We start from the raw sequence: 13001 nt of genomic DNA, 5'->3' as shown, positions 1-13001 counted from the left end.
CATCCAGCGATATTTGAAAATGAACATTGGTTGGATCAGCATGGTTCCTTTCTATTGTCTGACATTCTGATAGATGATCAATTCTCAACCTGGCACACTTTAAGATGCATGGACTTCAACTCCCAGAATTCCCTTGCCAGAATGGATTTAATTTACACAAGACACGGGGGCTGGGAAATTCTGGGAGTTGAAGTTTGCACCTCTGGCCAAAGTTGAAAAATACTACAGGATCCAATCTGGATCGGTTACTGGGACCAGAGGTTTTGTCATCCGAACTTTGGGGCTTGTGCTGGAGACCGTCTTCAGGGAACTTCTCTCCAGCAGAGTATGTCACCGATTGGATCCTGCGACCTTATCCTGGGACTCTGGAATGGAACAGAAGTTGCCTTCGGAAGTTGTGGGAGCTTCATCACTGGAGGCTTTCAAGAAGAGATTGGACTGCCATCCGTCAGAAATGGCATAGGGTCTCCTGTTTGGGGGGTGTGTGTGGACTAGATGACCTACTACAAGGTCCCTTCCAACTCTGTTAATCTGGATCTGGATCTGACACGTATATTCGACTTCATTTTTTTTTAAAAAATACTGATATAGATACATTATTCAACCCTTCCTGGTTTTTGTTGGAAGGGGTAACTGTTGGAAAGGGATAAGTAAGAAATATTTCAATGACAATTTTCGACCATCTGTTTCCAGCAGGAACTGTTAGTCAGATTCTGTTTTGTGCAGACAAAGTGACCTGGAGAATTTTTGTTTTAAATAGTAATTGTTATGTTTAATAACGAAATAACTTTTTGTGTGCCTGTGAGTGGGTCTTCATGTCATTCTTGACGCTGATAATTACATGGATGAGTCTGCTGAGGCCGAGAATGAGAGAGGGAGAAAGAGAGAGGAGGGGAGAGAGAAAGAGAGGGAGAGAGAAAAGAAGAAGAAGGAGGAGAGGAGAAGGAGAAGGAGAAGAAGAGGAGGAGGGGAGGAGGAGGAAGGAGAGGAGGAGGAGGAGGAAAAGATGAAGAAGATGAGGAGGAGGAGGGGGAGGAGGAGGAGGAGAGGAGGAGGAAGAGGAGGAGATGAAGAATAAGAAGAAGAAGAGGAGGGGGGAGGAGGGGGGAAGAGGAAGAGGAAGAAGAAGAGGAGGAGGAGGAGGAAAAGATGAAGAAGAAGATGAAGAAGATGAGGAGGGGGAGGGGGAGGAGGAGGAGAAGAGGAGGAGGAGGAGATGAAGAATAAGAAGAAGAAGAAGAGGAGGGGGAGGAGGAGAGGAGGAGGAGGAGGAGGAGGAGGAGGAGGAGGAGAGGAAGAGGAGGAGGAGCAGCAGCAGCCCAAAGTCACCCATGTAGATTTGTGTCCCAAGTAGGACTAGAACTCCTGGTCTCCTGGTTTCTACCTCAGTTTCTTTAACAAGGATGCACATACTTCAAAATTCATTTGGAAGAGATCCTCCCGCATATCAGCTTTTCAAAGGAGCTGTTTTCATAAGGCTACACATTAAAGCAGCTGCATCTTTTCCAAGCTCTTGTGCCTTGCAAGCAACCTCTTTTAAGTAATTTTAAAAGCAATGCACACCTCACCAATTCATCATCGTAGAACAGATCTTTCAAGGAAAGACTTTTCTTTCTGGATTGAACACAAACAGAGAAGTGTGCCACCTGTGGCCTGACCTAAACAAAGTACACAAAATTGTGTGCTACAGTGTCCTACCGGTCAATGACTACTTCAGCTTCAACCACAGTAATACTCTGGCCAACAATAGATGCAAACCCAAGATAAATCATTCCAAATTCGATTGCAGAAAATAGGACTTCAGCAACAGAGTGGTCAACGCCTGGAATGCTCTACCTGACTCCGTTGTTACATCCTCAAACCCCCCACAGCTTCAATCTCAACCTGTCCACTGTGGACCTCACCCATTCCTAAGAGGTCTTTAAGGGGCATGCATAACTGCACCAGCGTGCCTACCGTCCAGTGGTGGGTTTCAAAAATTGTTCGAACCTACTCTGTGGGGTGTGGCCTCCTTTGTGGCTTGCCGCCCATGTGACCGGATGGGAGTGGCTTGCCGCCCATGTGACCGGATATGAAGATGCCGACGACACTTGTCAGAACCCCTTAAATTATCTCACACACAGCACTGGCATGCATAAGAATATGATGTAAACTGTTTTTTAAAAGGCATCTTTGGTTTGCGTTAAAACAACTTCAACACACGCAATGTTCTGATTGCACCACAAACGCAGTAGTCATCCTTACCTTTCACAGAGGCACTGAGTTTTACAAATAGGAGCATGATAGTGTAGATAATCATATCCAAGGACCAGTGGTGGGTTTCAAAAAATGTTGGAACCTCTTCTGTAGGTGTGGCCTGCTTTCCGGGTCCACTGGTGGAACCTCTTCTAACCGGTTCGGTAGATTTGATGAAATCCTATTTAAATGGAGTCACTTAACATCTGCTCCGTGGGAAACACCCAACTCTACCAGCTGCCCTCAATATTTGCACTGAGAAATTGACCAATAATCTGTCATGGCAACCTGAGCGAGGCAATCCATTCCCGCAAATAAGAGTGATTCTTGTCAACTCTATCAGGGCAAAATGCAGCTTAACTGGATCCAAACTATAGGATGTGGAGTGGGTTATTATGATGATTATTATTTTGAAATAAGGCATTAAGCTGCCGAATGGAAATAATGCAAATGCTTTTTCTCAATGTGTATGTTATTTTATCACATTGTTTGCCAGTTTGGAGCACGCAGGGTGGGATTTTTAGCGAGATGAGAGCTAAAAGCCGATGCTTAAGGGTTGTTAAGGTGCTCTTTGTAACCTTGTAGTTGCACCTGCTCTAAGGAGCCATTACTGCCTTTTGTTCCACAGCAGTTAATAACATGCCACTCGGAATAATTTTGATTAGAACTGAGGAACGAGCACATCTTAGACAAGTGTGAAATTACATCAGGCCTACAAGAGATGAGTGTTTGGAAGTCTAAGATCCATTAATTCCCATTCCTTTCGCTGTCAATAACCTTGTTTTTGTTCAGGCAAGTTTGCTTCAACAGAGCTTACTAATTTCATCGCTCCGCCAGCCGCGTGGCAGAGGCCCTTAGCTCCTCCAAAGAAGCTGGAAAGCCCAAAACAGAAGAATAATTATTCTCAAATCTTAGCTGAGCTTCAGGATCAGGGGGACACTTTAAGAGGCAGGACCTGGCTTGGGATTTTGTTCTGACCTAGGGTTCACCCAATCGCGAAACAGACTCCTTGTTCCCCCCCAAAAAATAGCAATAGCAATAGCAGTAGACTTATATACCGCTTCATAGGGCTTTCAGCCCTCTCTAAGCGGTTTACAGAGAGTCAGCATATTGCCCCCAACAACAATCCGGGTTCTCATTTTACCCACCTCGGAAGGATGGAAGGCTGAGTCAACCCTGAGCCGGTGAGATTTGAACCGCTGAACTGCTGATCTAGCAGTAGCCTGCAGTGCTGCATTTAACCACTGCGCCACCTTGGCTCTTATTTTTATTTGGCTAATATGAATTCCTAGCATTCACAACCAGCAAAGTCCCTGCACACAGTCTTTCAAGGGTGAATTGCAAACACAGACCTTATCAGTCCTTGGAGACTTGCCAGGCTGATAGCTTCCAGATGCAACGGCTGTACAAGGAATTACTTGGCAAGAACTCTCTCAGATATCCAAATTTTCACACTAACGGACTAATTGTCTCCTGCAAACTCTACTCCTTTTGCTCCTATTTATTTCCTATGGGAGGGGACATTCAGTATCCCCGTGTGCCTTTACTCAACCTCTGTTTCTTAATTGTTCTGTTGACAACTCTGTGCATGCGCGCATCAGAACAGGCTCCAGTTGTTCTTCAGCCCCACTTATCTCCGACTCCAAAGGTAGCTGATAACTGTCAGACAGCCCTGGCCCCATCTCTGCCTCTGACGCAGAGCCCTCATCAGAGCCTTCCCCAGACTCCAGGACTGACCCATGTTCCACCCCGACCTCCTCACTGTCTGAGTCTGCCACCAAGTGCCTTGGAAAATAGCTTGACCCCTTACTCTCTGTGGCAGCCCCTCAAATATTGGAAGACTGCTATCATGTCTCCCCTGGTCCTTCTCTTCGCTCCAATTCCCTGCGACACCCTTCAAGGATTGGAAGATGGCTACAAGGTCTCCCCAAGCCTTCTCTTTTAGGCTAAACTCCTCATTGCCTAGGCTTATTCTGGTACCTAAAGCATATTCTGCAATCCAAAGCAGGATCTTGCACCAATGCAAGTCTCAAGTCTTGCACCAATTTCTCCAAGGGAAGCATAATCTGGATTAAGCACTAGGATTGATGCTACTGTTTACCAACAGCAAGGAATACTATGTGATAGTGTTCTGACCCCCCTCGTCCTACACCAAAGCACACCAAGACAAAGATACCACAAGGTTTATTAACACAGAGACAGGACCTTGGCAGCAGTCCAGCACAGACTAAACTTGGCAGCAATCCAGCCTGCCAAGCTAGCCACGAGAGTTCTCCAGCTCTAGTGCATACGTTGACTCCTGCAAAGGGTGTGTGCACAATCATTCCTTTTATAGTCTTGAGAGGAGCCTAATTACCACCAGCTGAGTGCACTTATCCCCTGTAACTGCGTAACTGTTCCTTACGCCTATTAGCTCTCCGTTGCCGGGCATCCAGGAACAACTCCCTTGTCTCCTCCCCACTGCTCCAATGCATGACATCATGATCACACTCCCTTGTCTCCTCCCCATTGGTCCAAGGCTCAGGTGTCTCCTGGTGGCCAACTAGCCTCTCTGCCCCCTGCTCGGAGTCAGAACCCTGTCCAGGGTCCTCCACATCCTCCAGAGCTGACTCATAGGGCCCCTCACTGTCGGAGTCTGGTGGCAGCTCCAACGGCTCCTGCTGGGCCACAACAGATATGTAAGTGTAGGGAAGTCAGTTCTCCTGAACAGCTCCAGGTATTATCTACAGTTTAACCTCCATTTTTATCAAAGCACTGCAGTCTAGGATGATCTTACGACCCTGTAAAGCATTACCCTCTTCTTGCTCTTGAACCTTGACACCAATTGTGGTCTGGACTGAACAATTTGCAGGAGTTTCCTGGCACTATGAATGATTCCTCTTTGCCACACTGCAGCTTACCACCCACCGTTTCTCTGAACTGCTCCCATTCATTCTTCTTGAAAGGTCTGGTGACTCGGACGCAACCTTCGGATCCAAGTTCCAAAGCTGCCTTTGCACCGTATTCTTTAAGGTTGGCTCAGACTAAGTTTGTGGGAGGACGAAAAAAGGGAGGCCAAGACGTGAGCTGAATTTCAACCGTTTTTGCCTCTGCTGTTTTAGAAAGCAATAGTAATTCTGCAAGTTGTTCCTGGCTGCTGGTGGAAGCAGAACATCTGCTGCTCTCCTTGCAAATCGTTTTGGTATCTCCAACCAGCAACCAAATAAGCTGTGTTGATAAATTCCAGAGGTTGGGTCTATATTTACACATGAACACACACACACAAACTGTCACACAATCCTGATCTGGTGGAATCAGAGGGAAATCTGAGCCAGCAATAAGAAATTAACCCACAAGGCACGGGTCATGCACAGAAGAGATAGGAGGAAACGGGGCATTATCCCAGCAAACTGCAGGAAGAACAACACTGGCTCTAATAAAGTATCATTCTAAACTTTGAGATAAAGGTCTTCTCCTAAAAAGTTCCTTCCGTGAACTCACCGAGGAGACGCATCCTGCTCGGCGAGCCTCAAATTGCTGCTGGGAATAAATGTGCAAGCATTTTGGTGTGGGAAAACCTGCTGAATTAGGGGTGCAATTCGATACAGTCTCTGCTGTCGACATACTAGATTCGTGCCACAAAGCTGGACACAGTCTAAATATGGCACTAACATCTAAGCCATTGTTTCTAAGCTGGACACAGTCTAAATATGGCACTAACATCCAAGCCAGCGAATGCTGGCTGGGGAATTCTGGGAGTTGAAGTCCGGACATCTTCAAGTTGCCAAGGTTGAGAAACACTGATCTAAGCAATGTATGTCTGGGGATTTTTTTCCCCCCATATCTCCTTTTTTTGTCCAAATTTTAGTTGGCTAAAGGGGATGAGATGGATTTAGAAGAATGTCTGCAAGGAGGAAAAATAGAGAGATTGATTTACGAGCCATAACGGTGTCGCAACAGTTCACATATTGAACCATATCGCTGAGATATCTTCACTTCCTTTGCTTTCTCTCTGCAGCCCCCTGGTCAATCTTGAGTGGCCTCAAAAGCTACCAGGATCCGATCTCGTTAAGACTGGGGTGGGGAACCCCAGGGGACATCACTGCGGTAGGCTGAACTGGGAAGTTAACAAAACGACAACAACCATCCTGGCCATTTCAAATTATTTCGGTATTGCAGCAGGGAAAACTCCACAGCGGTGTCCATATCGCCTTCAGCTTCATTTTTTTTAGCGAGAAAGGGAGAGCGAGAAAGGAGGGGAACAGCAGATGAAAAGCAGCCAGCCAAAATTAATTCATTGGGCAGCAAGAGACAGGCATTAGCAAAGCCCAAGAAAATGAAAAAAGCAGCAACTGACCCAGAGGTGGGTTCCTGCCAGTTCGCACCAGTTCGGTAGAACCTCTTCGTCAAATCTACCGAACCGGTTAAAAGAGGTTCCACCAGTGGACCCGGAAAGCAGGCCACACCTACAGAAGAGGTTCCAAAAAATTTTGAAACCCACCACTGACACACACACACACACACACACACACACAGAGAGAGAAGAGAAAGAGAAAGAAAGAAAGAAAAAGAAAGAAAAAGTGAGAGAGAGATGAAAGGAAAAAAGGAAAAAAGGACAGAAAGAAAAAGGAAGGAGAGAGAGAGAGAGATTGAGAGAGAGACAGAGAGAGAGAGAAACATGGCGGGCAAGCCACTCCCACCAGGTCACATGGCCGGCAAGCCACTCCCACAAAGGAGGCCACCCCCAAAGAGTAGGTTCGAAATTTTTTTGAAACCCACCACTGAACTGACCCATGCATTGGACATCAGCCATTTCAAAAGTGGATGCATTCGGATCTTGCATGGATCTCAAGCTCCCATCACCACCACCATCCCTTCCCCTCCAGAGGTGGGATTCAGCCAGTTCGGACTGGTTCGGGCAAACCGGATGTTAATTTTAATCTGGTTCTCTGAACCGGTAGTTGAAAGGTCTGGCTGACCCCGCCCACCCCCACCCACCCAGCCGTTCCAAGAAGTCCCACGCATCCCATTTTGGATGCCAAGGGCCTCTGAGAGAGCGAAAAACGGACCTACCAGAAGTACCAGAAGTCTGGAAATGGGCCCGTTTTCACCCTCATAGGGCTTGAGGAAAGCCTCCGGAACTTGAGGAGGGCAAAAAATACTCCACCACCCCCGTCCCTACCCTACCAGAAGTACGGAAATGGGCCCGTTTTGGCCTCCGGAGGCCCTCTGGAGCCTGGGGGAGACTGTTTTTGGCCTCCCAGAGGCTTGAAAAAAGGCTCCAGAGCCAGGGAGGGCAAAAAATGGGCCTACCAGAAGTACCAGAAATGGGTTCGTTTCCGGCCTCCGGAGAATCTCTGGAGCCCAAGGGAGGCCATTTTCGCCCTCCCGGAGGCCAGAAGAAAGCCTCCAAAGCTTGCGGAAGGCAAAAACACACATACCCTCCAGCCGTGGTGCAGGATGCCAACTAGTCCAAGCCCCCATGGCCACACCCACCCAGCAACCAGGCAGGGAACCGGTTGCTAAAATATTTCAATCCCATCTTTGGTCCCCCACGGAGAGAAGGGAAAGAAGAGGAGGAGGAAGAAAGGAAGGGGAGAAGAAAAAAAGAAGAGGGGGTAGGAAGGAGGGAGGGAAGCAAGGAGGGAAGGAAGGGGGAAGGAAGGAGAGAAGGAGAGAAGAAAGGAGGGAAGGAAGGAGGGAAGGAAGGAGAGAAGAAAGGAGGGAAGGAAGGAGGGAAGGAAGGAGGGAATGTAGGAGAGAAGGAAGGGGGGAAGGAAGGAGGAAAGGAAGGGGGAAAGAAGGAGGAGAGGAGAAGGAGGAAAAGAAAGGAGGGAAGGAAGGAGGGAAGGAGAGAAGGAGGGAGGGAAGGAAGGGGAGTAGGAGAGAAGAAACGAGGGAAGGAAAGAGGGAGGGAGGGAAGAAGAAGTAGGACCGTTGTAAGATAAGATGGATCTTCAAGTATATTGTCAACTGTAGGGAAAAATTGTTATAAATACATATTATTAATAACAGTTATGAGATCATTAATTGTGAATGTATATATGAAATTGATAAAATAAAATAAAATAAAAAAAGGAATATAGACTAACAGAATAGCAGAGATGGAAGGGATCTTGGAGATCTAATTAATAGTTCTGACTGTCAGGAAATGTCTCCTTAGTTCCAAGTTGCTTCTTTCCTTGATGGGTTTCCATCCAAATTGTTTTAGTATTGATGCCAAGGAAACATCACAGATATGTCCATAGATTTCATGGACGTGTGAAATTAAAGAACTGAATTCTGGGAGTTGGAGTCTACACATCTTAGGGTGGCCGAAGGTTAAGAAAGACAGAGTTAAGCAAAGCCAGATCTGCTTAGTAGACTATCAACCAAGCCCAGGAGTCTCTGAATTCGACTTGACGGTTCTGGAAGTCCCAAAGTCCCAAAGAATGTAATGAGAAACCACTTTGATACTGTTGCTGAGGGTTTCTGGTTTCAAGGAGTTGATTCCCAGCTCAAAAGTTCAGCTCATTTCTTCATCCATCATCCTCACCTCGAGAAAAATAGAACTCTAAATAAAATAACAAACCCCCAATCTCCATAGATCATTCAAGTACCTCCATAGATTTCCAGAAAGACAGATAAGATACATGATAGATGACACATTGATAGATGTTATCATTTTTTTTTCCAGAGGCTGACACTGCGTGCACTGTACAATACAGCAACTGATTAAAGTTAATTTGCTTAGGTCCATGTTAAGAGACATCAATATCTCATCCCAGCATCTTAAGGATATAGTCAGGATATTAAAGATATTTGTGTTCAAAGCACATGGTGGGGGGATATGAACACCAGATGTTCCTTGCTCTTTCTTGTTTTCTATTTCATACTTTTTAAAATGTTTTTCTTCCTCTTTCCCCATTTATACCTTCCATCTTCTGATTCTTCAGCTGCCTGCCTCTGTGTCCACCTTAAAGAGTTTGCTTGCTACTTAGATGGTGGGGTAAGGAGAGATTTTTGAAATGTGAATTTCAGGATGGAAGGACCGCCTTGGTCAGGGCCTCTGGGTCTGCTTTCATCACCAGTTCTGGGTTTAAGCCAGACAATTAGTATTGTCTTCAAGTAATTGTCGGAAGCAGTGGTGGGTTTCAAAAATTGTTCGAACCTACTCTGTGGGTGTGGCCTCCTTTGTGGGAGTGGCTTGCCGCCCATGTGACCGGATGGGAGTGGCTTGCCGCCCATGTGACCGGATATGAAGATGCCGACGACACTTATCATAACCACCTTAAATTACCTCACACACAGCACTGGCATGCATAAGAATAGGATGTCAACTTGTTTTTCAAAAGGCATCTTTGGTTTGCGTTAAAACAACTTCAACACACGCAATGTTCTGATTGCACCACAAACGCAGGAGTCATCCTTACCTTTCAAAGAGCGACTGAGTTTTATAAATAGGAGCATGGTAGTGTAGAATAATCATATCCAAGGACCAGTGGTGGGTTTCAAAAACTTTTGGAAGCTCTTCTGTAGGTGTGGCCTGCTTTCCAGGTCCACTGGTGGAACCTCTTCTAACCGGTTTGGTAGATTTGACGAACCGGTTCTACCGAATAGGTGCGAACTGGTAGGAACCCACCTCTGATCTGCAGGTAATATTGAATTTCAAACTAGGGCATCCAAAACTTTTGCTAGACCAGTTCTTGAATACATCCTAATAACAGAATAGGAAGGGACCTTGGAGGTCTTCTTGTCCAACCTCCTGCTCAGGCAGGAGATCCTGCCTGAGAGACTTGAGAGACCGCCTGCTGCCAATTACCTCCCAAAGACCCATTAGATCACACAGAGTAGGCCTCCTCCGGGTTCCGTCTACCAGCCAATGTCATCTGGCTACTACCCGGGGGGAGGGCCTTCTCTGTGGCGGCTCCGGCCCTGTGGAACGAACTCCCCGCAGAGATTCGGACCCTCACCTCTCTCCAGGCCTTCCGAAAAGCTGTTAAAACCTGGCTGTGTCAGCAGGCCTGGGGTCGATGAGTTCCCTTCCCCTCTCGAATCGTGTGGCTGTTGGTTGTTTTTTAAATGCCCTGTACTTTTGTAGTTTTCGTGTTTTTCCCTTCCCCCCCTCTTCGGGTTTGTGCGCCGCCCTGAGTCCCGCAAGGAATAGGGCGGCATAAATAAAATGAAACTCAAACTCAAACCCTCTACCCTTCTGGACAAATGATTCTTGTCCAATCTCTCTTTGTCCTGCCTTCAGGCGCTTTGGAGAATACGTTGACCCCCACCCCTCTCTTTAGCGGCTGCCCTTTAGATATTGGAACATATCCGTAGCTAATATAAATAGCCAACCCTTTTTTTGTGTGATAAAAAAGAGAAAGGGCGGCATTTATTTATTTATTTATTGTCCCATGCAACAATTCAGAGGTAGGGGAAAAGGGCCCTCTGCAGCTACAGCAATTTTAGCTTTTGTTAGGTTATACGTGCGTTTTGATCGATGTTTGATGCTTGCTCTGGCTTATGCTGGCAGAATTGTGGAAATACCTCTTTGGAGTTCATTCCTTTTCTTCCCCGACTACAATAGGCATTATATAGAGCAGTTTATTGCACACCTGAAGGAAAAAAAGAGCAGATATAATGTCGGGTATTCTTCTCTGCGCGTTTAGAGCGAGCACCTAATAGGTCAAGATATTTTGTGCTATACAAACGGATCATCTGCCAGAGGAGTAAAGTGGGTGTAGACTTAAATAGTGGGCTATAAATAGGATGGGACTATTTATCTTCTGCAGTCACTGCTAACCTCAAAAATCAGCCATTGTGTTTAGTTATTTGCTGAAACTCCATTCTACGAGGTGGTCTAGGCTGTATTTCTAAACATCCTTACTTTCAAATAACCGACCTCGTAATCACTACATTGTAGGATAAAGTCCCTATTGAGAAGATAAATGTTAGCCTTTTTTTTTTGATAGGAACATGTCCAAAAAACAATCTAAGCATAGGGAAAAAAACAAAACCAATAGAACAATCAAGAGTTATTAGGACTGCCCAAAACTCTTCACCAAGCAACATGCTGTCAAAAATAGTGGTAGGAAAATGAAAAAAATATTCAGTCCCTTAATCTTCTCTTTAAAGAATAAATTCATGGCTCACAACCCAACACCTGTGCACAATCCCATTTGTGGATACCTCCCAGAGGTGGGTTCCTACCAGTTCGCACCTATTCGGGAGAACCGGTTTGTCAAATCTACCGAACCGGTTAGAAGAGGTTCCACCAGTGGACCCGGAAAGCAGGCCACACCTACAGAAGGGGTTCCAAAATTTTTTGAAACCCACCACTGGTCCTTGGATAGGATTATTCTACACTATCATGCTCCTATTTATAAACCTCAGTGCCTCTGTGAAAGGTAAGGATGACTACTGCGTTTGTGGTGCAATCAGAACATCAGAAGTTGTTTTAACGCAAACCAAAGATGCCTTTTAAAAAACAAGTTGACATCATATTCTTATGCATGCCAGTGCTGTGTGTGGGGTAATTTAAGGTGGTTCTGACAAGTGTCGTCGGCATATCCGGTCACATGGGCGGCAAGCCACACCCATCCGGTCACATGGGCAGCAAGCCACTCCCACAAAGGAGGCCACACCCACAGAGTAGGTTTGAACAATTTTTGAAACCCACCACTGATACCTCCCAAGGTGTCCTTTTGGTTGGTTTCTGCTCCATCTGATTTATGGGGTTTCTAGCTGGCCACACCGCCATGCACTTTATTCGCACACATCCCACAACATCCACAAATGTTCAAGGAGAGGCTCATGATGACACATGCATAATCACTGCATTTGTGCAATGTCACGCCCCATCCAACCAATTTCCTTGTATTTAAGTACAATGACAATAAGGATTATACTTATACTTCTGTGCTGTCATTTTGACTTCATTGTAGCTTGTTATGGATGCTACTGCCCTCACTGTAGGAGATGACCATTCTGAGCTCGTGGGAGGAGTCAAATGCGTCATCTGTCTTGAATCCCTTTGTGCCCTCAAGAGATCTAAATCCAGCCCACCATGAATTCCACTGACTCTTATCCGCCGCCAATTTGCTTTGACTGTTAGTAGTTCAGATTTTTGTAGGGAGCATTAGCATACAATAAACCTATATCCATTTGTACTGCCTTGTGAGCCGAGGTGGTGCAGTGGTTAGGGTGCAGTACTGCAGGCCACTTCAGCTGACTGTTATCTGCAGTTCAGCGGTTCTAATCTCACCGGCTCAAGGTTGACTCAGCCTTCCATCCTTCCGAGGTGGGTGAAATGAGGACCCAGACTGTGGGGGCAATATGCTGACTCTGTAAACCGCTTAGAGAGGGCTGGCGCAGTGGTTAGGGTGCAGTACTGCAGGCCACTTCAGCTGACTGTTATTTGCAGTTCAGCAGTTCAAATCTCACCGGCTCAAGGTTAACTCAGCCTTCCATCCTTCCGAGGTGGGTGAAATGAGGACCCAGACTGTGGGGACGATATGCTGACTCTGTAAACCGCTTAGAGAGGGCTGAAAGCCCTATGAAGCGGTATATAAGTCTAACTGCTATTGCTGCTATTGCTATTTTCTGCATTGATGGTGACCACTGTTCTCACAACACATCCTTGACTCTTAGGACCAAATAACCAGATCCACATAAGAAGAATTCAATTAGCTCCTTTGTTGCTCATGCCTCTTTACCAGTTTATACCTGGGCCAAACTAGGTAATGTTCAACAGCATTCAAGGGAGATTAGACCTTCTCCTTTGTGCCTATGTGATGATTCCAGACTAATTCCCC

Source organism: Thamnophis elegans, chromosome 14, assembly GCF_009769535.1.
Source record: "Thamnophis elegans isolate rThaEle1 chromosome 14, rThaEle1.pri, whole genome shotgun sequence".
NCBI classification, from domain to species: domain Eukaryota; kingdom Metazoa; phylum Chordata; class Lepidosauria; order Squamata; family Colubridae; genus Thamnophis; species Thamnophis elegans.
This window is presented reverse-complemented; position numbering follows the sequence as displayed.